This window comes from Phyllostomus hastatus, unplaced genomic scaffold (assembly GCF_019186645.2).
Source record: "Phyllostomus hastatus isolate PE091 unplaced genomic scaffold, TTU_PhHast_1.1 phas_contig_65, whole genome shotgun sequence".
NCBI classification, from domain to species: Eukaryota; Metazoa; Chordata; class Mammalia; order Chiroptera; family Phyllostomidae; genus Phyllostomus; species Phyllostomus hastatus.
The window spans coordinates 3,818,361-3,822,780 of NW_025333932.1; the positions used below are offsets into that span (position 1 = coordinate 3,818,361).

A 4,420-nucleotide genomic window follows, 5' to 3' on the forward strand; every position below is an offset into this window, starting at 1 on the left:
AACAATTTGTCAGTTGCTATAATTTGTTTGTATCATTACTTTTAATTATTTAGACATACAGAATGCGAACTTTGCATTTGTATTTTGCCCTGAGTCTTCCAAATGTTAAAGGGTAGGACTGAATGAATGTCTGATTCCCACTAGATTCCACAAGAGATGGATCTTGTCTCTCTTGCTCACTGCTATATCCCCCAAACTCAAACCCAGAACATGCCTGCACATAGAAGGTATGCAGTAGATGTTTATTGACGAAAAATAAAATCATCCTCTCCCATGTTTTCTCTCTCAAAAGGAGTTTTATCTCCTCAAGTTTCTTTTGTTTGAAATTAATATCACTACTCTTGCTTTATTTTTATTAATGATTACCTCATATTTCTTTTTTCATCCTTTTATTTTCAGTCCCAAGATATAGATATGCTCTTTTAGGCCCTTTATTATAAACAGCATTTGGCTGGATTAGAAAAAAAAGTAATGAGTCTCTGTCTTTTAATAGAATATATAACTCTTTTACACTTATAGTGACTTATGTATACGTTTGAATCTTCTGGAATTCTTAATTACTGCTTCTCTTAAGTTTCTTTCTCTTCTTCCCCCTGGCCTTAAACCCCGTTTCTGACTTTTGGGGTGAAGATTGAGTTTTCTAGGTTCCATTTCCCTACCTCCATTGATTTGGAAGTGAACTATTATTTGTCTTTTGGTGATTAAGGTTATTACCACTTACCCATAAGCAATTTTTTAATAGTATAAAATTTTTATATTTAGAATTAGCCAGATGGACTCAGTTTAGATGATCCCAATTTTGTTGGCAACATCCAAAGCATCATAGCCTGGAGTCAGTCAAACATATGCCTTTTTCTCTCCATTGGGCCTGGTCAGGGTGTTGGCCTTGGTCACATTAATGTCATAGAGCTTCTTCACAGCCTGTTTGATCTGGTGTTTTTGGCTTTGACTTCCACAATGAACACAAGTGTATTTTTGTTGTATATCTTTTTCATTGCTGACTCAGTAGTCAGGGGAAACTTGATGATAGCATAGTGGTCAAGCCTGTTTCTCCTGGGGGTGTTCTTCCAAGGATATTTAGGCTGCCTTAGGAGCCACAGTGTCTTAGGCCTCCAGAAGGTGTGTCATGTGTGGATCTTCTTTTGTGTGTGTGTGTGTGTGTGTGTGTGTGTGTGTGTGTGGCTGTGGATGCCTTTTAGCACTGCTTTCTTTGTCTTCAAAGCCTTTACCTTGGCTTCAGCTTTGGGAGGGGCGGAGTCTTCCTTCTTTGCCCTGGGCACCATCTTCATGGCGATATTTTTGTATCAATATATAGAATAAATTAATACCTATATCCTTTTATTAAACCAGATAAGAACAAAAGCCCATATTTACTTTCTCCCCTCTGTCCTGAATATTCCTGCCACAATTTCACTCTCTTGCATTTCCCCAAATCTCTTCTGATCTTCCATGTCAAGATCATTTGGAATTGTCACTTAACAGTTATGGTTTTCAGCTCTTCACCACCATTTTGAATGTATTACATTTTTCTCTTGGATTAGGTTGGTTGGTTTGTTTTTGCTCAGGGCTGATTTTCTTATATTCTTTCAGATAGGAAAGTGTGGTTGGAAAACTTCCTATATCCTTGTATATCTGCATATCTGCAATATCCTTCCTTCTTTCTTTTTTTAAAAAGATTTTATTTATTTTATTTTTTTAGAGAGAGGGGAAGGGCAGGAGAGAAACATCAGTGTGTGGTTGCCTCTCATGTGCCCACAACTGAGGACCCAGCCTGCAACCCAGGCATGTGCCCCGACTGGGAATTGAACTGGAGCAACTCTCAATTCCCTGAGCCACACCAGCCAGGGCTGCAATATCTTTATTTCTTAATGACAGTGTGACTGAATATAGAATTTCAAAATCATAACTATTTTACCACACAAAATTAAAAATACTGCCTCAGCGTACTTTTGCATTTGTTATTTTGTAACAATAATCTAATTCTTATTTCTTTGTAGATAATCTCCTCCCCCAGACACAGAATTTCAAATTGGTGTGTCTAGGTGTTGGCCTATTTTATTTCATCCTGCTGGACATTTGTTGAACCCTTTTACCATAAGGATCTTTAAAATCTTTTCTGGAGATCTTTTCTTTCTGTTAATCTATGAGTTTTTCTTCTCTCCTCTCTTTTTGGAATTCCCATCAGGTAGATGTTGGAAATTTAAAAATTTTTTAAAATATTCATTACTTATTTGTCCTTTTTGAGCTGTGTTCTAGGGGAATCCCTCAGTTGTACCTTCTAACAAAGTAATTATTCTTCAATGATGTATTTTCTGTTATTCAGAACATTTATTTTTTCAGTTAAACTTTTTTCAATAACCACAATTTTCCTTTCCAAGCTTCCTAGTTGTTGTTTATAATGACCTGTTTTACAAGTTAAAAGGAGCCATTATCCTCTCATATTCCTCTGAGGATGTTAACTATGTGTACTATGCATACATTTTTTAAAGTCTCATTTGTTTCTTCCATTGTCTTTGTTTCTTCTGGTGCTAGTTTATCCATATGATGCCTCTGGTGCCTTTAATTCAAGGGATTACTGTTCCTTAAATATTTGTTGGGGTTGCATGCTCTTCTGGAACCTGAGCTCCTCTGTTTGTCTGCCTCTGCTGGATCTGACTACCTGGCCTGTCTCCAGGACTCCAGGCAAAGATGGGGCCTGTGGCCTTGTGGGCGATGAAAGATTCCCCTTCCTTCTGGGTGGCAATATGTACTGTTCCAAGTGCTGAGAACCAGGAATGACATCTTTATGACTGTGCACTGCTCTTGTCTTGGGACAGAAACCTCTACCTGCATGGGACAAGAAGAAGAGGAAAAAAGAGATCAAATTTTCTGGATTACTCCACTTCAACTAAGTACCCTTCTGGTTGAACACAGATCCTCCCTTGTTCTTTTCATCTATTGTCTCTCAGGTTGAACTCCACAAATATTCTCACCCCCTTTACTGTTTCTGTTATATTTATTTTGGTTATTATTTCCCCCCATTTATTATAAATTCATATGCCTTTAATTTTACAGGAATTTCTATAATTTCTGATCTATTGAGGGCACTAAGTTTTATTTCTAGTGCTGTTTTCAATTAATTTTTTTTTCTTGTCATTTATAGGAATTTCAGTTGGGAAAGAGGTTTTAGCATGTTTTAATTTTTTTATTTTTAGCATGTTTTTAGTTTGCAGTCTTTATCTGATCTCCTCCTGGTCTATTATAAAGCATATTGGCCCAATTTAAAGGAAGTACATCTGTGTATTTCGCAAGTAATATTTATTCCTACCACTAAATTCAAGTGGAAATTTATACCGTGAGTATATGTAATCTATACTAACATGTCTGAAATTTCCTGCTTGTAAATGCCTTCAGTTTGGCCCTCTCAAAACATCCTGAGGTATATCAGTGCTAAGATAGGAAAATAGAGTTAAGGGAGTAAAATAATGTACTCAAAGTCTAACATACAACAAGAGACAGAGCCAGGATTGACACTATGTTTTGCCACGAACACAGCTGTCTTCCATTTAAAGACATAAGGCAGCAATACTGAACGATGTCCTTACTAATGGATAACAAAAACACACATTTAGCACTCACCAGAGTGGATGCTATTAGAAATTATGAAATCAGGAATTACTGACTATCATGGATAATTTTCAGACAGATCACTGAGTTGACAGTACTTTTCAATTCCATTTTGTCGCCTTGTCAATAGGGTTTATTCTTGGAGCAATTTGTGAACTGTTAGTTCTTTTTTGGTGTGCAGTGCACATAAATGGCATGTACTTATTGGTAAACATCTCCACCGTGTTGGCAAGTTAGAAGTTCTATTTTGAAGTGATTTTTCTCAGCATTCAACAGGGGTTTACTTTCACATAAGCAGTAATTACAGAATGTGTGTGCCTGTGAGGGTAAATGTTGTTGTGCTGGTTAAAGAGCATCATATGTATTATGTGGCATGCTGTAATTATTTGTCTGAGTTATTTCACAGAAAGAAAGAAGTAAATCTTTCCCAGCAATTGTGATACATAGGATTTGAGGTCAGTGAAGGCAGAGGGTGTATATGATTTAAGCTTTTGTAAAGTCTATGTTGTTTTGTTCAAGAAGTAGTTTTGGAAAATCTACCCAAATAAAAACTTGGGAAATTGAGAGATTGTTACAGAAATAAAAATACCTTGTATTTTAGATGAAAAGTTTTAAATACACAAGTGTCAGAGGATTTTAAAATACTGTCAGGATACGAGGGGGCCTGTCAGAGAGGGTGGGAGGCACGGAGTTGGGAGGGTGTTGTGGGGACATCCCACTGGAAGATACTTCTCTGCTGTTCACTGCCTTGGTGTGGAATGAGGGAAACTACAACCTACTTCACGAAGATGTGAGGTAATGGACACAAATTCCT

The 4,420-nt window shown here is 36.9% G+C and overlaps 1 pseudogene; it reads right to left on the minus strand.

Moving 5' to 3' along the window:
* Positions 1-783: 783 nt before the first annotated feature.
* Positions 784-1,289, minus strand: LOC123825841 (annotated as a pseudogene).
* Positions 1,290-4,420: the final 3,131 nt, after the last annotated feature.